At 44.0% G+C, this 21,987-nt stretch overlaps 1 protein-coding gene across 3 annotated transcripts in view; it reads left to right on the top strand.

Moving 5' to 3' along the window:
• The window catches only part of pacsin1b (protein kinase C and casein kinase substrate in neurons 1b), a 447,488-nt gene that overhangs the window by 86,252 nt on the left and 339,249 nt on the right, over positions 1-21,987 (top strand). For all 3 annotated transcript variants that reach the window (XM_068057059.1, XM_068057058.1, XM_068057060.1), the window contains exon 2: positions 5,895-5,984. The gene's annotated coding sequence lies outside the window, so the exon portion shown is untranslated. The remainder of the gene's footprint in view (positions 1-5,894; positions 5,985-21,987) is intronic.

Raw genomic sequence — 21,987 nt, forward strand, 5'->3', positions numbered from 1 at the left:
GGTAGGGAAACTATTAGAGAGGATTATTCGGGACAGGATTTACTCCCATTTGGAAACAAATGAACTTATTAGCGAGAGACAGCATGGTTTTGTGAAGGGGAGGTCATGTCTTACTAATTTGATTGAGTTTTTTGAGGAAGTGACGAAGATGATTGATGAAGGAAGGGCAGTGGATGTTATCTATATGAACTTTAGTAAAGCCTTTGACAAGGTCCCGCACGGCAGACTGGTACAAAAGGTGAAGTCACACAGGATCTGGCAAGATGGATACAGAACTGGCTCGGTCATAGAAGACAGAGGGTATCAGTGGATGGGTGTTTTTCTGAATGGAGGGATGTGACTAGCGGTGTTCCTTTGCTGTTTGTAGTATATATAAATGATTTGGAGGAAAATGTAGCTGGTCTGATTAGTAAGTTTGCGGACGACACAAAGGTTGGTGGAGTTGCGGAAAATGATGAGGCTTGTCAGAGGATACAGCAGGATATAGATCGGTTGGAGACTTGGGCGGAGAAATGGCAGATGGAGTTTAATCTGGACAAATGTGAGGTAATGCATTTTGGAAGGTCTAATGCAGGTGGGAGGTATACAGTAAATGGCAGAACCCTTAGGAGTATTGACAGGCAGAGAGATCTGGGCGTACAGGTCCACAGGTCACTGAAAGTGGCAACGCAGGTGGATAAGGTAGTCAAGAAGGCATACGGCATGCTTGACTTCATCGGTCGGGGCATAGAGTATAAAAATTGGCAAGTCATGTTGCAGCTGTACAGAACCTTAGTTAGGCCACACTTAGAATATTGCGTGCAATTCTGGTCGCCACACTACCAGAAGGACGTGGAGGCTTTGGAGAGGGTACAGAGGAAGTTTACCAGGATGTTGCCTGGTCTGGAGGGCATTAGCTATGAAGAGAGGTTGGAAAAACTCGGATTGGTTTCACTGGAACGACGGAGGTGGAGGGGCGACATGATAGAGGTTTACAAAGTTATGAGCGGCATGGACAGAGTGGATAGTCAGAAGCTTTTTCCCAGGGTGGAAGAGTCAGTTACTAGGGGACTAGGTTTACGGTGCGAGGGGCAAAGTTTAGAGGGGATGTGCGAGGCAAGTTCTTTACACAGAGGGTGGTGAGTGCCTGGAATTTGCTGCCAGGGGAGGTGGTGGAAGCAGATACGATAGCGACGTTTAAGAGACATCTTGACAAATACATGAATAGGAAGGGAATAGAGGGATATGGGCCCCGGAAGTGCAGAAGGTTTTAGTTTAGGCGGGCATCAAGATTGGCGCAGGCTTGGAGGGCCGAATGGCCTGTTCCTGTGCTGTACTGTTCTTTGTTCTTTGATGGCCAGTGACAAGCAGAGTCCAGGCCAGACCAAATAAGGATGGAAATATCTGCTAGTAATCACCTCAGATTGTTCTTTTGTATCTTTTATTGGATGGGATTTTTTTCCTACCCCATTTGCTGGAGTGCAATTGGAGACCAGAAAGAAAAAAAAAATCTAAATATTCTTTTTCTTTGTCAAATTTATATTTCGGAAGCACCTCCTTGGATCCGCTTAGGAAACCAAGTTTGCTAAAATGCTTTAACCTGTCCTTAAACACATAATTAGGGCCCTGTGTTTGTTCATGCTTGATGCTACTGACATGCACTTGTTCCCACCACTACCCACTTCCATAATTTTTCCTGAAGACAATAATGCATTTGTATCAACAGGTGTCAGTTGACATTGCTACCTGACTCGAATGGCCATTGTTCATGTGTCAACCTAGGCAGTGAATGTGAGCAATTACTGAGAATGTCATGGAGCCTCACATAGAAATGAAATATATTGCAACTGGGAAGAGAGGCTGGGTGAAATGTTCATAATAGCCCCAAAATGTCAACTGCTTGGCAATACTGTATATGATGGGCCGAAGGGCCTGTTTCTGTGCTGTATAACTCTATGACTTATTTAAAGAACTTAGTTTGGTTTTGAGGATGGATACTGAAATGTAGGGCAGTATTTAATGGGAGGCTACGGGAGTCTCGCCCGCCGTCAAGAGCCCCACATTGCCTCTTTTCAGGAAAGGCCGCTGCATCATGTGCCAATCAAGCACTTAACTGGGTAGCAGCACGCCTTCCCCGAGATTAAGGACCCCGAGGACAGAAGTTTTGCCCACTGAGAGCTGCCGACCAATCAGAGGCCGGCAGCTCTTTTGTTCAGCAGCACCACAGTGAAGGCAGTGGCTGCTGCTGGTAATGCACCCATCCGAGGCCCAGAATCATTGATGGACCCAGGCCACAGGTGAGTGATGGTGGGAGGGGTTTCATGGGATGGGGTTGTCGTGTCGGCAACAAGGGCAGAGGGATGGCTCTCAGCGGGCCTCACCTTTCCCAACGCTGGGTCCCTTGATCAGGCACTAAGTGCCTTTGAACGATGCACCCCCACCCAACCACCACCTGGCAAGCAACCTGCACAGGTTTGTTTGTGCTCCCTGCATGACAACAGGCCTGCCCGCCACTGGGCTAATAACGATGATGGCAAAAGAGGCCCTTAATTGGGAAATAATTGCACACTTAAGTGCCTCAATTGACGAGGGGCCTTCCTGCCACGGACTTAATTGGAGTGGGGGCGGGAAGGTGGCAGGGTTCCCACCCACTACCATCCCACCCGATTAAAGGCTCTCCCTGCCTTCAATCTCGCCATGGAGAATAGCATAAAATCCAACCCTTATTTTCAGAAACAACACTTCACAAAAAAAGTAAGGCAGGCACAGGAATCTTGATGGCTCTACAGTTGTGTTATCCTGTCCTCACCCAACTCCACACATCGACTTTCCAAATAGGGGCATTGGTTAGCAATCAGAATACCAACCCTGGTTGATTTTTTTTTTCTCATTTCTCCTTAGCCTAGGGCACTGAGGCCATTTGTCGTATCATGCCACAATCTTGGCTGAGATCAATGCGGACTAGCAATTGAACAGAAGACCTTCCTGAACACACACTGCATTCTATTTGCCCATTGAACCCTCGATGGAACCTGTATCTGACATACCTTTCTTGTTTTGAGCGTTGCACTGAAACAATTTAGAAAATGTATTTAAATTCTACCCTCAAAATATATGATTCCCATTTGAAGAGAGTGGTTATATTACCAGGCAGCTGGGGCTATTAACAATATTTCTCCTACCTTTCCTCCCAGTCTCGATACATGTTCTTTCTGTGCTGTTCATGATATCTTTCTGACTTGAACAGGAGGAATTTCATACTATACCAGAGTTTTACAAAAGATATGAGGGTAAACTGGTTTCTATTTGGAATGAAATAACACTAATTAGAAATCTACCCAATGTTTTAATGTTGATACACTGTGTATTAGATCAGGAGCTATTCTATACAATGTCATGTATGCTTTGCATTACGAACGTAATATCTCTGGTTGTAATAAAAAAAACAATTGTAGTAAAAGAATGTAAACAAATGGGGGAAAAAATGGTGGTGGTAAAGTCAACAATGACTGACCACGCAAGGTTATTTTATTTTTAAAAAGTTTCGGGAACCTTGGATAACGAGGGATATTGTGAGCCTAGTCAAAAAGAAAAAGGAAGCATACGTAAGGGCTAGAAGGCTGGGAACAGACAAAGCCCTTGAGGAATATAAAGAAAGTAGGAAGGAACTTAAGCAAGGAGTCAGGAGGGCTAAAAGGGGTCATGAAAAGTCATTGGCAAACAGGATTAAGGAGAATCCCAAGGCTTTTTATATGTATATAAAGAGCAAGAGGGTAACCAGGGAAAGGGTTGGCCCACTCAAGGACAGAGGAGGGAATCAATGCGTGGATCCAGAGGAAATGGGCGAGGTACTAAATGAGTACTTTGCATCAGTATTCACCAAAGAGAAGGACTTGGTGGATGATAAGTCAAGGGAAGGGAGTGTAGATAGTCTGGGTCATGTCGATATCAAAAAGGAGGAGGTGTTGGGCGTCTTGAAAAACATTAAGGTAGATAAGTCCCCAGAGCCTGATGGGATCTACCCCAGAATACTGAGGGAGATAAGGGAGGAAATTGCTGGGACCTTGACAGAAATCTTTGTATCCTCTTTGGCTACAGGTGAGGTCCCAGAGGACTGGAGAATAGCTAATGTTGTTCCTTTGTTTAAGAAGGGTAGCAAGGATAATCCAGGAACTTAAAGGCCGGTGAGCCTTATGTCAGTGGTAGGGAAATTATTGGAGAGGATTCTTCGGGACAGGATTTACTCCCATTTGGAATCAAATGGACTTATTAGCGAGAGGCAGCATGGTTTTGTGAAGGGGGGGTCGTGTCTCACTGATAGAGTTTTTTGAGGAAGTGACGAAGATGATTGATGAAGGAAGGGCAGTGGATGTTGTCTACATGGACTTCAGTAAAGCCTTTGACAAGGTCCCTCAAGGCAGACTGGTGCAAAAGGTGAAGTCACACAGGATCAGAGGTGAGCTGGCAAGATGGATACAGAACTGGCTCGGTCATAGAAGACAGAGGGTAGCAGTGGAAGGGTGCTTTTCTGAATGGAGGGCTGTGACAAGTGGTGTTCCGCAGGGATCAGTGCTGGGACCTTTGCCGTTTGTAGTATATATAAATGATTTGGAGGAAAATGTAGCTGGTCTGATTAGTAAGTTTGCGGATGACACAAAGGTTGGTGGAGTTGCGGATAGTGATGAGGATTGTCAGAGGATACAGCAGGATATAGATCGGTTGGAGACTTGGGCGGAGAAATGGCAGATGGAGTTTAATCCGGACAAATGTGAGGTAATGCATTTTGGAAGGTCTAGTACAGGTGGGAAGTATACAGTAAATGGCAGAACCCTTAGGAGTATTGACGGACAGAGAGATCTGGGCGTACAGGTCCACAGATCACTGAAAGTGGCAATGCAGGTGGATAAAGTAGTCAAGAAGGCATACGGCATGCTTGCCTTCATCGGTCAGGGTATAGAGTATAAAAATTGGCAAGTCATGCTGCAGCTGTACAGAACCTTAGTTAGGCCACTCTTGGAATATTGCGTACAATTCTGGTCGCCACACAACCAGAAGGATGGTGGAGGCTTTGGAGAGGGTACAAAGAGGTTTACCAGGATGTTGCCTGGCCTGGAGGGTATTAGGTATGAGAAGAGGTTGGATAAACTGGGATTGTTTTCATTGGAATGATGGAGGTGGAGGGGCGACATGATAGAGGTTTACAAAGTTATGAGTGGCATGGACAGAGTGGATAGTCAGAAGCTTTTTCCCAGGGTGGAAGAGTCAGTTACTAGGTGACCTAGATTTAAGGTGCGAGGGGCAAAGTTTAGAGGGGATGTGCAAGGCAAGTTTTTTTTAAACAGAGGGTGGTGAGTGCCTGGAACTTGCTGCTGGGGGAGGTGGTGGAAGCAGGTACGATAGCAACATTTAAGAGGCATCTTGACAAATACATGAATAGGATGGGAATAGAGGAATACAGACCCCGGAAGTGCAGAAGTTTTAGTTTAGGCAGGCATCATGATCGGCGCAGGCTTGGAGGGCCGAATGGCCTGTTCCTGTGCCGTACTGTTCTTTGTTCGTTTGTTCTTTAAAGATTCTTTCTCCTTCCCTTGATCTGAATGGGCTCATCGGGACTAAATAATATCTAGTATTCAATTTGCATTGATCAGATTGAGCCTGTGAGATTTGATCTAAAAGTTTTTTCATCAACAGCCGTGCTTGCAATTATTCATGTTTTTTTTGCAATTCCACATTAATATTTCACCTTTGCATCATTATATGGCCCCTAGTAGCTCAGGCAAGCTGATTGGGTGGCTGTTAAATTCCTCCGTAATCTGCCTGGTGATCTTTGACTCTCATCTGCTGCATTTCCATGTGACTTTGTTTGGAAAAAACCTGTTTTGAGAGGCAGTTTGGCTTTGCGTTTTGTGTTTCAGGTTGTGAAGTTGTACCTGTCCCACTATACTTGACTGTGATTAAACGGTGAAGTTTGAATGGAAATCTAACTCTTGGCTGTTTTTCACAAGGTATGTCTGTTCAGTTACTAATATTCTGCCAGAATTTGAAACCAGCAGGTTACTATACAAATAAAATTTGTTGGCAGTTGAGACGTTGCAGCATGATACTGTGTTGCAATGTTTTAAACCCATGAAAATGAGATAATTGCTTCATTGTTTATACGTTAATTACAGGATCTACAAAAACTGTTAGATCTACAAAACAATTTGGAAAGATTAGAGGCCACATCCGAAGGAAAAAGTATACTGATATGAAATTGGTACTGTCTCATAAATTGATAACTTTAAAAGCAGTCTTATTTTGTCGAATTATTTTTCAGTGGAACATTGTGTGGAAGGCTCTGAATTAGCCCTGTATACATTAGAGCAACTCTGAAATAACTGTATACGTCTGCCGTTTCATGTACAGTTGCTTGAAAGTCTCATTTGTGACTTTTAAATTTATGACTGCAGTCCGTTAGAGGTAAACCACAACGTTGGCCTGGGCATGGGCATGGGGATGGGTGAGGGCGGGGGTATGGAGCTTAATATGTAAAAGTACAGAGCAAAGTGGCAGCCTGGCATTCAACACCCCCTGCACTTGTTTACCATGAACACTAGTTGGTTTCTGCAGGTCCCTTAAACTCTTCACATGAAATGGGTTTGAGTGGCTCTGGAAGCACTAATGCCAAACAGTTTAACTGCAGTGCAGCCTGCAGAGATACTGATGCCAATTATCAGGGTTCAACCATTAACTTATTTGCTGAAATAAATCATATATGGCTATCAGTTTTTATGTCTGTGATGGAGGGTGTTCCATTTACTAGCTCATATCCTTCATTAATGTGTTAGTTTTAGTTTTTCTGACATAAAAGGCTCCAATTTAAAAATCGCCTCGCCTCCACAATATTTGATCCCCTCCCTTCTCAACCACACCCCCCTCAACCTCACCTCTTCCTGTTTCTCCCCACCTCCACAGCCTCCATGATGACTTGTCTTGTTACCCCCTCCCTCCATGCTGTCCCGTTGCATCCCTGCCCCTAGCCTCTACGATTCCTCCCCCACACCCTGATATTCATGATCTCTCTCCATGATGTCTGTCTCTCTCTTCTCGTCACTCATCCCCACAACCCATCGGTCTCCAATCACTCCCTCCCTGACCTTAAAATTCAGTGGAACCTTTTGTGTTACCTGTTTTTCTGGGTTTCCTGACAGATACAATTCTTTTTTTTTCCTGTGCAGTCCCCACCCCCGGCCCAGCTTTCTCCCACCTCCTTAGAAATTTTGGGGCCTACGTTCTGTTATGATCATTCTGCAGGCATTGCTTTATTCCACTTTAGTTCAAATGGGTTTGAAAAATGAATGTAACAAATGGCTATACATCAGTTCATGTATTCCTTTATCTGCAGTTTCTTGTTGCTGTAAAGGTGAATTTGTGCCAAATATATTGTTATACTATAAGTCATTGTTGCAAATCTATAGCACTGGACTTTCTAACACGATCTAAATCTGAGTCTCTGGTTTTGGCAGATCACTTAAGTTACTCTGAAGGCTGAGTTGCCAATCTTATTTGTGTTGTCTTGGGGGTGGGGGGGGGGGGAAGAAGTAAAATTGGCTGGGAAAGGCCCCTTACACTCTAATGATTAGAAATACTTCAGTCAAGAGAATGCGTTAACAGCACTCTGAACAGACCTGTGGGCTGAACCATAGTTTGTCAGTGTACTAGGGAAGAACTGATTTATTTCCTTTTCATTGGAAGGATTATTATGACTTGTATTTCAAGATTTAATATACTAGATTTCTCACTCCTATTAAACACTTATACATTAGCTGAGGATGGTTCCTTCTAAACTTGCTGTCCTGTGTTAACTCACATTTAATGGAAACTCTCCACTGTTGTTCTGGAGATTACCAAACTATTATTTCAGAATAGCTGGAGAAAGACACTGCTGTTATATTGTTCATACTTAGATTTGTTTCCAACTTCCAACGTCAACTTGCTCTCTCCATTTGGCCAGCCATTATATGTTTGATGGGAAGGTGTAATTTAGCCCTGTGGGGCTACTGTCGGCATACGTGAGAGATGATTTTATATTTCTAGATAACAATCCTAAGGGGTGGCATATAAGTAAATAAGAAGAGGAACCATGGACTACATCAAGGGTAACCATGCAGGCATAGGGGTAAATGATATTTCAAATAATGTAATGGTGTAACAGGTGGGAGGGAAAGCATGGGCTGGATTTTTAGCCTCTTCAAGGGGTGGGAAAGCAGGTGGGCAGGCGTGGAATTTTGCATCGCCAGCCTGTGTGTCGGTTCCCTAGTGGGTAACCAATTGACTCAATTGGAGGCCAACGGGGATTTTTCCAGTTAGCCTCCAGGTCTCCACAGGCAATGGGGAACAGTTTTGCTGCCTGAAGGTGTCCTCCCGGCAACAGACTCGGGGCTCCAACAGGCTTTGAGGTTCTTCTTACCTGCCTGGGTGTAGTAGCAGCTGCAGGCTGCCTTGTAGAAGGGCTCTCCCTCCACAGTGGTGGTCAAGCTTCTGAATCTATTTTGTAATTAAGATTTTAAAAAGTTGGAGAAAGGGTGCCTACACGTTGGGGCGCCCTCTCCCCACTTAGCTGTCATGGCATCTTGCTGTTACTTTCAAGCTGGATGGCCTCTGATATGCCCACTAACTTTGAGAGTGTGCCTGCTGCCCTTAATTGGATGACAAACCTGTCCTTTGGCCATTAATTGACTGCTCCCGGGAAAATCACAGTGAGTGACTGTTTCCCACGCAGTGCAGGCTTCTGACTCCTATTTGAACCTGAGGGCAGGGTTCAGAAGTCTGTAGGTAAAATTCTGCCCCATAAGTGAGCATTTCTATGGATGTGAAGAGATGAAGTGAATGATGGTGTTAAATGAAGATAAGAGAGAACAGAAAGCCAGGATTGCTGTCACATAGGATGTTGTTGACTTTGACTGTTTGTTCCAGTACTGTGGCTGGTTGAAGGGCTTCCAACAGGGAGAAGTGGGAGCATTGTTAGTTGTGGGACATCAACGTATTTCATAACTTTAGAAAGAGGACAGAAGTTTGAAATGGCACAGGAGGAGGAAAGAATGAAGGGGCTGAGAGAAGCTTTTTCAGGGAGCCAATGATTTTAAAAGCTGTAGGGATTGAACAGATAGGATGATGCATTAATTATAGAGAAGCTGAAGTTAGTGAGGATGGGAATGGGATAAACTGTGCTTCATGGAATTATTTATTCTTTCATGGGATGTGGGTGTTGCTGGCAAGGCCAACATTTGTTGCCCATCCCTAATTTTCCTTGACAACTGAGTGGCTTGCTAGGCCATTTCAGAGGGCAGTTAAGAGTCAACCACATTGCTGTGGGCCTGGAGTCACAAGCACAGGTAAGGATGGCAGATTTCCTTCGCTAAAGGACATTAGTGAACAGATGGATTTTTATGACAGTCGACAATGGTCACCTTTACTGAGACTAGCTTTCAATTCCAGATGTATTAATTGAATTTAAATTCCACCAGCTGCTACGGTGAGATTTGAACCTGTGTCCCCAGAGAATTAGCCTGGGCCTCTGGATTGCTAGTCCAGTGACATCACCACTACACTACCGTCTCCTAGCCGAGAAGTTTAATGACAGCAATTGTGGCAGGGGGAGAAGATGGAGTGGAGATTTCAGAAGTTGGAGGGTGCATGTCCACAGGAGAGACAGGAGCAGATTTTGAACATGAATGAATCCATAAATTCCTTGCATTGGTGTCTGAAACAAGGATGGAGCGTGGAGTGGAAAATGATTAGTTTCTCCACAACAGACTATTCCCTCCAATCTCGTAGAGTGGGCCTCAAACAGGTGTTAAGTCCTTTGTTAGTAGATGCATACGGGTATAATGCCTGTTTCAGGCATAAATGCAGGATGCTGATTTTTTTTTTACAAATTTTTTTATTGCCTTTACCAATATGCCGGATAGTGCGCATTTGCTTCCTGCTCGCCAATTTGCAGGCTTGGAAAAATAGGCACTGCATGACTAAATTTATAGATCCTGGTTTGTTCGAAAAACTCACCAAGGCTCCTTTGATAGCACCTTCCAAACCCATGACCTCTACTACTTAGAAGGACAAGGGCAGCCGACACATGGGAACACCATCCTGACTTGGAACTATATTGCAGTTCCTTCACTGATACTGGGTCAAACTCCTGGACCTCCTTCCCTAAGAGCACTGTGGGAGTACCTACATCACATGAACTGCAGTGCCTCAAGAAGGCGGCTCACCACCATCTTCTCGAGGGCTATTAGGGATGGGCACTAAATGCTTGCTTTGCCAGCGACACTCGTGATCACCTGGGAGAAATTTCTCTATGTATGGGGATCAGAGAGTTCAGGTTATGTGGAGATTGGAAATCTGGGGTTAGTTTGGAGGTTATAGAGAAATCCCAAGTCAGTACAAAGGTTAAAATTAATCAGTGGTTGGAAATCTGTGACCATTAACTAAAACACTGCAACTGAGAAACAACAGGAGTGTTAGGACGGCAGAAGTAATGCAAGAACAGGGACCAGTTACCATTGCCAAAGGCCTGAGAGATTCCTGGAATATCAGCAGTAGGGAGAAACTTATTGAACTAGTACTGGAGGAGCTTGCTGCACAAAGGAAGATGGTTGTAGTTGTTGGAGGTCAATCATCTCAGTCCCAGGACATCAGCGTAGGAGTGCCTCAGTGTAGCATCCTAGGCCCAACCATCATCAATGACCTTCCCTCCATCAAAAGGTCAGAAGTGGGAATGTGCAATCATCAGTGACCAATGCTCAGCACCATTCGCGACTCTTCTGATATTGAAGCAGCCCATGTCCAGATGCAGCAAGCCCTGGACAGCATCCAGGCTTGGGCTGATAAATGGCAGGTAACATTTGTGCCACACAAGTGCCAGGCAAAGAATGTCTCAAACAAGTGAGAATCTAACCATCGCTCCTTGACGTTCAATGGCATTACCATTGCTGAATCCCTCACTATCCCTCCTGGGGGGTTACCTTTGACCAGAAACTGAACTGGACCAGCCGAATAAATACTGTGGCTACAAGAGCAGGTCAGAGGCGGGGACTTCTGCGGCAAGTAACTCACCTCCTGACTCGGCAAAGCCTGTCCACCATCTACAAGGCACAAGTCAGGAGTGTGATGGAATACTCTCCCCTTGCCTGGATGGGTGCAACTCTAACAGCACTCAGGAAGTTCTAGGACAAAGCAGCTCGCTTGATTGACACTCCATCCACCACCGTCAACATTCACTACCTTCACCACCGGTGCACAGTGGCAGCAGTGTGTACCATCTACAAGATGCATTGCAGCAACTCACCAAAGCTCCTTCGACAGCACCTTCCAAACCCACAACCTCTACCACCTAGAAGGTCAAGGGCAGCAGATGCATGGGAATGCCACCACCTGCAAGTTCCCCTCCAAGCCACACACCATCTTGACTTGGAACTATATCGCCATTCCTTCACTGTCGCTGGGGCAAAATCCTGGAGTTCCCTTCCTAACAGCATTATTAGTGTACCTACACCCCAAGGACTGCAGTGGTTCAAGAAGGCAGCTCACCACCACCTTCTCAAGGGCAATTAGGGATGGGAAATAAAATACTGTCCTAGCCAGCAACGCCCACATCCCACAAACAAATACAAGGAACTAGGAAGTCAGGTTAGATAGTGAGACAGTGCCATTGATGAGCACGGAGATGTGTTGGTTGGTAAGAAGGACCAATGTTAGAGTGTCAGGACACAAAAATCATAGAATAATAGAATTGTATAGCACAGAAGGAGGACATTCAGCCCATTATGCTTATGCTGGCTCTTTGAAAGAGCTATCCAATTTGTACCATTCCTCTGCCCTTTTCCCCATAGCCCTGCAAATGTTTCCCCTTCAAGAATTAATCCATTTAGCTTATAAAAGTTATTATTCAAACTGCTTTCACCATCCCTTCAGGTTGTGCATTTCAGATCACCACAACTAGCTGTGCAAAATTAAAAGAAAACCTCTGCTAATTCCCCTTAAATCTGTTTCCTCTGGTTACTGAGCCTTCAGCCACTGGAAGCAGTTTCTCCTTATTTACTCAATCCAAAGTGTTCAGATTTTGAACGCTTCTATTAAATCTCCCCTTAACTTTCCTTTCTTCAAGGAGGACAACCCCAACTTCTCTAATCTCTTCACGTAACTGAAGTCCTGCATACCTGGTATAATTCCAGTAAATTTTCTGTACACTTTCTCTCAGGCCTTGACATCCTTTCTAAGGTTTGTTGCCCAGAATTGGCCTCAATACTACAACCAGGGCCTAACCAGTGTTTTATGTAGGTTTAGTATAATTTCCTTGCTTTTGTACTCTATGCCTCTATTTATAAAGTCAAGGATCCAGTATGTGTTTTTTTAGCAGCCTTCTCAACGGGTCTTGCCACCTTCAAAGATATCCAGGTCCTTCTGTTCCTGCATCTCCCTTTAAAATTGTACCATTTAGTTTTGATTTACTCTCCTCACTCTTCCTACAAATATGTTAAATTGCATTTGACATGTGTCAGCCGATTTCACCGGCCTATGTCTTCCTGAAGTCTGTTACTATTTTCCTCATTCTTCACTATATTTCCAATCTTTGTGCTCTCTGAAAACCTTGGAATTATGCCCTGGAAACTAAAGTCTAGGTCATTAATACATATCAAAAAGACCATTGGCACTACTGTATACTTCTCTCCAGTCTGAAAAACAACAATTCTGTTGAAAGGTCATCGACCTGAAACATTAATTGTTTCTTTCGTCACAGATGCTGCCAGACCTGCTGAGTATTTCCAGCATTTTCTGTTTATGATTCACCACTGCTCTGCTTTCTGCCTCTTAGCCAGTTTCCTATCGAAACTGTGACTGGCTGTTTAATCTCATGGTCTTCAATTTTTGCTAACATTTATTACGTGGTACCATACACAAATCAACTTCACTATCTACATAATGCCACTGGGTTACTGCATTAAAGAACTCAATCAAGCTAGCCAATGTCATAGAGTCATAGAGTTATACAGCACAGAAACAGGCCCTTCAGCCCATTGTGTCTGTGCCAGCCATCAAGCACCTACCTATTCTAATCCCATTTTCCAGCACTTGGCCTGTATCCTTGTATGCTATGGCGTTTCAAGTGCTTACCTAAATACTTCTTAAATGTTGTGAGGGTTTCTGCCTCTACCACCTCTTCTGGCGGTGCGTTCCAGATTCCAATCACCCTCTGAGTGAAAAATGTTATCCTCAAATCCCCTCGAAACCTCATTGCCCTTACCTTAAATCTATGCCCCTGGTTATTGACCCCTCCGCTGAGGGAAAAAGTTTGTTCCTATCTAACCTATCAATGTCCCTCATAATTTTGTATACCTTAATCATGTCCACCCTCACCCTGTCTGCTCTAAGTAAAACAACCCTAGCCTTTTCAGTCTCTCTTCATAGCTGAAATATTCCAGCCCAGGCAACATCCTGGTGAATCTCCTCTGCACCCTCTCCAGTGCAATCACATCCTTCCTATAGTGCCCAGAACTGTACTCCAGCTGTGGCCTAACTAGCATTTTATACAGCTCCATCATAACCTCCCTGCTCTTATATTCTGTGCCTCGGCTAATAAAGGCAAGTATCCCATAATGCCTTTCCAACCACCTTACCTACCTGTGCTGCTGCCTTCTGTAATCTATGGACAAGTGCACCAAGGTCCCTCTGACCCGCTGTACTTCCTAGGGTCCTACCATCCATTGTATATTCCCTTGCTTTGTTAGTCCTCCCAAAATGCATCACCACACACTTCTCCGGATTAAATTCCATTTGCCACTGCTCCGCCCATCTTACCAGCCCATCCATATTGTCCTGTAGTCTTATGCTTTCCTCCTCACTATTTACGATACCACCCATTTTCATGTCATCTGCAAACTTACTGATCATACCTCCTATATTCACGTCTAAATCATTAATGTACACTACAAACAGCAAGGGTCCCAGCACCGATCCCTGTGGTACACCACTGGTCACAGGCTTCCACTCGCAAAAACAACCCTCGACCATCACCCTCTGCCTCCTGCCACTAAGCCAATTTTGAATCCAATTTCCCAAATTGCCCTGGATCCCATGGGCTCTTACCTTCTTAACCAATCTCCCATGCGGGACCTTATGAAAAGCCTTACTGAAGTCCATGTAGACTACATCAATTGCTTTACCCTCATCTACACATCTAGTCACCGCCTCGAAAAATTCAATCAAGTTAGTTAGACATGATCTCCCCCTGACAAAGCTATTCCTGATTAATCCTTGCCTCTCCAAGTGGAGATTAATCCTGTCCCTCAGAATTTTTTCCAATAGTTTCCCAACCACTGATGTTAGACTCACCGGCCTGTAATTACCTGGTTTATCCCTGCTACCCTTCTTGAATAATGGTACCACATTTGCTGTCCTCCAATCCTCTGGTACCTCTCCTGTGGCCAGAGAGGATTTGAAAATTTGTGTCAGCACCCCTGCTGTCTCCTCCCTTGCCTCACATAACAGGCTCGGATGCATCTCATCTGTGCCTGGGGATTTATCCACTTTTAAGCCTGCTAAAACAGCTAATACTTCCTCCCTTTCAATGCTAATCTGTTCAAGTATATCACAAACCCCCTCCCTGATCTCTACACCTACATCACTCTTCCCCATAGTGCACACAGATGAAAAGTAATCATTCAAAACCTCACCTATGTCCTCCGGCTCCACACACAGATTTCCACTTAGGTCCCTAATGGACCCCACTCCTTCCTTGGTTATCCCCTTGCCCTTAATATACTTATAAAACGCCTTGGGATTTTCCTTTATGTTGCCTGCCAGTGTTTTTTCATGTCCCCTCTTCGCTCTCCTAATTACTTTTTTAAGTACCCCCCTACACTTTCTATAATCCTCTTGTACCTCCGCTGTTTTCAGTGCTCTGAATCTGCCATAAACCTCTTTTTTTTTTTTTTTCCTGATGCAATCCTGTATATCCCTTGACATCCAGGGTTCCCTGAACCTGTTGGTCATACCCTTCACCTTAACAGGTACATGTTGGCTCTGAACTCACACTATTTCCGTTCCGAAGAAGGGTCACTGACCCGAAACGTTAACTCTGCTTCTCTTTCCACAGATGCTGCCAGACCTGCTGAGTGATTCCAGCATTTCTTGTTTTTGTTTCAGATTTCCAGCATCCGCAGTATTTTGCTTTTATTTATCACACTATTTCCTCTTTGAGTCTCACTGGTCTGATTTAGACTTTCTACATGTAGTTGCTCCCAGTCCACTTTGGCCAGATCCTGTTTTATACTATTGAAATCAACCTTCCCCCAATTCGGTACTTTTATTTCCGATCCATCTTTGTCCTTTTCCATAACTACCTTAAATCTTAGAGTTATGGTCATTACCCCCAAAATGCTCCCCCACTGACAATTCTACCTCTTGTCCAGCTTCATTCCCTAGGATTAGATCCAGTACTACCCCTTCTCTTGTAGAACTTTCTACGTACTGGCTGAAAAAGCTTTCCTGTATGCATTTTAAGAATTCCGCCCTCTTTATGCCTTTTGTTACCAAGACTATCCCAGTTAATATTAGGGAAGTTGAAATCTCCTTCTATTATTACCCTATTATTTTTACACCTCTCTGAGATTTACCTACATATCTGCTCCTCTATCTCTCCCTGACTGTTTGGAGGCCTATAGTACGCTCCCAGCCAAGTGATTGCCCCCTTTTTGTTTTTAAGTTCTACCCATATGACCTCATTTGTGGCACCTTCTAAGATATCATCCCTCCTTACTGCAGTAATTGACTCCTTGATTAACAGTGCAATGCCACCTCCTCTTTTACCCCGTATCCTGTCTTGCCTGAAGATTCTTTACCCTGGAATATTGAGCAGCCAGTCCTGCCCCAACCATGTCTCTGTGATAGCAATAATATCATAATCCCATGTGCTAATCATTGCTCTCAATTCATCTGCTTTACTAGTAAGACTCCTTGCATTAAAATAGATGCAATCCAGCCTTGCATTTTTCACTTGTGCCTTAACAGGTCTATATTTGCTCTGCCTTCCAGATTGACTCAGCTTCTCTTTTATATTTGGCTGTGCATCACCCCCTACTGTACCTCCACTCTGTATCCCATCCCCCACCAGCAGCACTAACAAACCTCCCAGCAAGGATGTTGGTCCTGTTCCAGTTCAGGTGCAACCCGTCCAACTTGTACAGGTCCCCTTTGCCAGAAACAGACCCAGTGATCCAGGAAACTAAAGCCCTCCCTCCTGCACCATCTCCTCAGCCACGCATTCATCTGCTCTATCCTGCTATTCCTATACTCATTAGCACGTGGCACCGGGAGTAATCCAGAGATTACAACCTTTGAGGTCCTGCTTTTTAATCTGCTACCTAGCTCCCTAAATTCTTGTTGCATGACCTCATCCCTCTTTCTACCTATGTTGGTACCAATGTGTACCACGACCTCTGACTGTTCACCATTTCCCTTCAGAATGTCCTGCAGCCACTCTGTGACATCCTTGAGCCTAGCACCAGGGAGGCAACATACCATCCTGGAGTCACGTTTGCAGCCACAGAAATGCCTAGCTGTACCCCTTACGATAGAATGCCCTATCACTATAGCTCTCCAACTACATTTCTTCCCCCCCCCCCCCCCCCCCCCCCTGTGCAGCTGAGCCACCTGTGGTGCCACAGACTTGGCTCTTGCTCCATTCCTCTGAGAAGCTATCTCCACCAACAGTATCCAAAGTGGAAAATCTGTTAGATAGGGAGATGGACCCAGGGGACTCCTGCACTACCTGCCTAGTTCTTTTACTCTGCCTGGCAGTCACCCGTTCCCTTTCTGTCTGAGCAGTCTTTACCTGCGGTGTGACCACCTCCCTGCACGTGCTATCCACGATGATCTCAGCCTCACGGATGCTCGATCTGAAATGCAGATTTTGAGTAGCTGCAGATTGAGACAGTTCCTGCACACGTGTTCGCCTTGGACACTAAGTGTCCCTGACTTCCCACATTGCACAGGAGGAGCACTCCACATTGCGGAGCTGCCCTCCCATGACTTATCCTTAATTTATCCCCTTAAATTACCCAAAAATTAGATTATTTACACTAGGGACTTTGATTCTCTTAAAAAAAAACTACCTACTATATTAAAAAAATACTGTAGACCTTTCCCTTTACTTCTAGTTACTTACTCAACTATTTAGAGTTATTCCCTAACAGCAGTTATTCACCAACCAATCACCTTGCAGCTTTCCTGTGATGTCACTGCTCACTTTGTTTTCAAACTCCGGCGCACCTAGACTGCTCTCTGCTCCGCTCCCGGAAGGTAAGTGACTGGGCCTCAATCCTCAGGCTCAATTTGGCTTTAACTATAATTTGCCTGTAACTATTCCATGCTATTTTAGACCTGGTAATGTGCAATGAGACAGGATTAATTAATGACCTCGTAGTAAAGAAACCTCTAGGCAACAGTGATCATAACATGATAGAATTTCAAATTCAATTTAAGGGTGAGAAGTGTGGGTATAAGACTAGTGCCTTATTAAAGGCAATTATGAGGACAGAGTTGGCTGAAGTGAACTGGGAAAATAGGTTAAAAGATACGACAATACAGAAGCAGCGGCAGACATTTGAGATAGTGCATCCTTCTCAGTGTCTTTCTTTCTGTCTTGAATATATCTTTGCTGAGAGTTATGACCTATCTGTGGCTAACTAAGGAAGTTAAGGATCGTATCAAATTGAAAGAAAAAGCGTACAATACTGCTCAGCTTAGTGGTAAGTCAGAAGATTGAACAGATTTTAGAAAAAAAAGCGAAGAATTACTTTAAAAAAAGAGGGAGAAATTAAAGTATGAGAGAAAGCTAGCTAGAAATATAAGAACAGATAGTAAGAGTATTTAAAAAGGAAAAGAGTAACTAAAGTGAGCGTTGGTCCTCTAGAGACTGAGTCTGGGGAATTAAAGGGAAACAAGGATATGGCGGAAGCGTTGAACAGGTATTTTGTGTCTGTCTTCACTGTAGACGACACAAAAGACATCCCAACAATACTTGAAAATCATGAGGCAAAAGAGAGTGAGGAACTAAAAACAATCTCAATCACTAGGGCAAAGGTACTGGGAAAACTATTAGAATTAAAGGCTGACAAGTCCCCTGGATCTGATGGCTTGCACCCTAGGGTCTTAAAAGAAGTGGCTGCAGAGATGGGAGATGCATTGATTGTGAATTTGCCAAAATTCCCTAAATTCTGGAAAGGTCCCAGCGGATTGGAAAATCGCAAATGTAACACCTCTATTCAAGAAAGGAGAGAGACAGAAAACAGGAAACTATAGGCCAATTAGCCTAACATCTGTCATAGGAAAAATGCTAGAAACCATTATTAAGGAGGTAATAGCAGGACATTTGGAAAATCGTAATACAATCGGGCAGAGTCAACATGGTTTTGTGAATGAGAAATCGTGTTTGACTAATTTATTAGAGTTCTTCGAGGAAATAACAAGCAAGGTGGATTAAGGGGAACCTGTAGATGTGATATACTTGGATTTCCAAAAGGCATCCGATTAGGTGCCACGTCAAAGGTTATTGCACAAAATAAGAGCTCATGGTGTCGAGGTAACATATTAGCATGGATAGAGGACTGGTTAGTTAACAGGAAGCAAAAAGTAGGGATAAATGGGTCACTTTCAGGTTGGCAAACTGTTACTAGTGGAGTGCCACAGGGATCAGTGCTGGATCCTCAACTATTTACAGTGGATATCAATGACTTGGATGAAGGGACCAAATGTATGGTAGCTAAATTTGCTGGTGACACAAAGGTAGATAGGAAAGTAAGCTGTCAAGAGGACATAGTCTACAAAGGGATTTAGATAGGTTATGTGAATGACCAAAAAAATTGCAGCTGGAGTATAATTTGGGAAAATGTGAACTTGTCCACTTTGGCAGGAATAATAGAAAATACAGTATATTATTTGAATCGAGAGAGACTGCAGAACTCTGTGGTACAGAGGGATCTGAGTGTCCTGGTGCAGCAATCACAAGTTAGTATTGCAGGCACAGCAAGAAATAGGAGCAGAAGTAGACCATATGGCCCATCGAGCCTGCTCCACCATTCAGTACGATCATGGCTGATCTTGGGCTTCAATTCCACTTTCCTGCCTGCTCCCCATATCCATTGATTCCCTGCGAGACCAAAAATCTATCTATATCAGCCTTAAATGGGGTAGAGAATTCCAAAGATTCACAACCCTTTGAGTGTAGTAATTTCTCTTCATCTCAGTCTTGAATGATTGCCCCTTATCCTGAGACTGTGTCCCCATGTTCTAGATTCCCTGATCAGTGGGAACAATCTCTCAGCTTTTACCCTATCAAGCCCTTTCAGAATCTTGATGTCTCAATTAGATTGCCTCTTATTCTTCTCAACTCCCCAGAATATAAGCCCAATTAACTCAGCCTCTCATCATAGGACAACCCCTCATCCCAGGGACCAATTTAGTAAGTATTCACTGCACTGCCTCCAGTGCAAATATATCCTTTCTTCAATGTGGAGACCAAAACTGCACACAGTATTCCAGTTGCAGTCTCACCAAAGCCCTGTACAATTCTAGTAAGACTTCTTTATTCCTATACTCCAGTCCCCTTGCAATAAAGGCCAACATGCCATTCTCCTTCCTAATAGCATGCTGCACCCGCATGTTAACTTTGTGCGTTCCTTGTACGAGTACCGCCAAGTCTCTCTGAACATCAACACTTAGCTGTTTCACACCTTTTCAGAAAAATTCTGCTTATCTATTTTTACGACCAAAGTGAACAACTTCACACTTCCCTACATTATACTCCATTTGCCAACTTGTTGCCCACTCACTTAACCTGTCTATATCTCTTTGCAGCCTCTCTACATCCTCCCTACACAGCTTACCTTTCCACCGAGCTTTGTATTATCATCAGCAAACTTAGATACATTACTCTCTGTCTCTTCATCCAAGTCATTAATATAGAGTGCAAATAGCTGAGGCCCCAGCACTGACCCTTGCAACACCCCACTATTCACTGCCAACCAACTTGAAAATGCCCCATTTATGCCCACTTTCTGCTTTCTATCTGTTAACCAATCCTCTGTCCACGCTAATCTATTACCCCCAACACCATGAGCCCTTATTTATTTTTTTATTTCATTTAGAGATACAGCACTGAAACAGGCCCTTCGGCCCACCGAGTCTGTGCCGACCAAGAACCACCCATTTATATTAACCCTACAGTAATCCCATATTCCCTACCACCTACCTACACTAGGGGCAATTTACAATGGCCAATTTACCTATCATCTGCAAGTCTTTGGCAGTGGGAGGAAACCGGAGCACCCAGCGGTCACAGGGAGAACGTGCAAACTCCGCACAGGCAGTACCCAGAATTGAACCCGGGTCCCTGGAGCTGTGAGGCTGCGGTGCTAACCACTGCGCCACTGTGCCGCCCTTATCTCGCCTATTAATCTTTTATATGGCACCTTATCAAATGCCTTTTGAAAATCCAGGTATACTACATCTACTGGTTCCCCTTTATCTACCCTACTAGTTACATCCTCAAAAAACTCTAATAAATTTGTCAAACAGGATATCCCTTTAGTAAAACCATGCTGACTTCTAATCATATTATGCTTTTCCAAGTGCAATGTTACGACTTCTTTAATAATAGCAAGTGATTAGGAAGGCAAATGGAATGTTTGTGTTTATTGCAAGGGGAATCGAGTATAAAAGTAGGAAAATGTTGCTACAGCTGTGCAGGGCCTTAATTAGACTGGATCTGGTGTACTGTGTACAGTTTTAGTCTTTCTTAAGAAAGGATATAATTGCATTGGAAGCAGTTCAGAAAAGGTTCACGCGACTGATTCCTGGGATGAAGGGGTTATCTTATGAGGAAGGGTTGAACAGGTTGGGCCTGTACCCATTTGAGTTTAGAAGAATGAGAGATTATCTTATTGAAACATGTAAGAGTCATAGTCATTTACGGCACAGAAGGAGGGTGTGGGGGTGTCTAGAACTAGGGGGCACAGTTTAGTGAAGAAAGAGGCATTTAAAAGGAGAGGTTCCAGACTTATTGTCATAGTTCATGTTTCTGCAGAGAAACTTTCAGCAAGAGATGGTCCCATGTCTGGAACAGAGATAAAGAAGGGAAGATGAATGCCTCTGACAGTGGAATGGCTGAGACCAGCAGCCATACAAAGCGTGATAGTGGACCACCATCTTGTTTTCATCTTCAAGCCATCACTATTAGATTATCTAACTCTTCTTAAAAAACAAAATACACCTAATTAATGTCTAAGATTTTGTTTGAAGGTCATGGGGAATAAGTGTAGACAGGTGATGAATGTTTCAAACTGATTACACTGACTGCAACTGCAGCATGAAGACAAGTAAACATCAGGGTGATTTTGATGGCTTTGTTTTTGATCATTGAAAAATCACTCAAACTGTCAAACCAATTGTAGTTGTACCTCTTAGGTCATTGAAAATGTGTGTATTTTGCTCCTGGTCATGCATTGGATTTTCTAAGAATGGTCTCATAAAGCTGAATCTCCATCTTAGGGAAATGTTGGGTTGAGTGTAACACTATTGTTAGTGCTGTTTACAAACCCCCATTGCTGTTCCTGTTATGTAAGAAAGCTTATGAAAGAGTGCCAAGTCTGCTATACTCTCAGCACTCCATGAACTGCTTTGCCTGGGCTGGGATGAGGGAGCAGTACCACAGGACATGTGCGGTGCCAATATCATCACCTTCTATAAGAACAAGGGTGACCGCAGTGACTGCAACAACTACCGTGGAATCTCCCTGCTCAGCATAGTGGGGGAAGTTTTCACTCAAGTCGTTTTAAACAGACTCCAGAAGCTGGCTGAGCGTGTCTACCCTGAGGCACAGTGTGGCATTCCAGCACAGAGATCCACCATTGACATGCTGTTCTCCCTTCGCCAGCTACAGGAGAAATGCCGCGAACAATAGATGCCCCT

Source organism: Heterodontus francisci, chromosome 25 (genome assembly GCF_036365525.1).
Source record: "Heterodontus francisci isolate sHetFra1 chromosome 25, sHetFra1.hap1, whole genome shotgun sequence".
NCBI lineage: Eukaryota > Metazoa > Chordata > Chondrichthyes > Heterodontiformes > Heterodontidae > Heterodontus > Heterodontus francisci.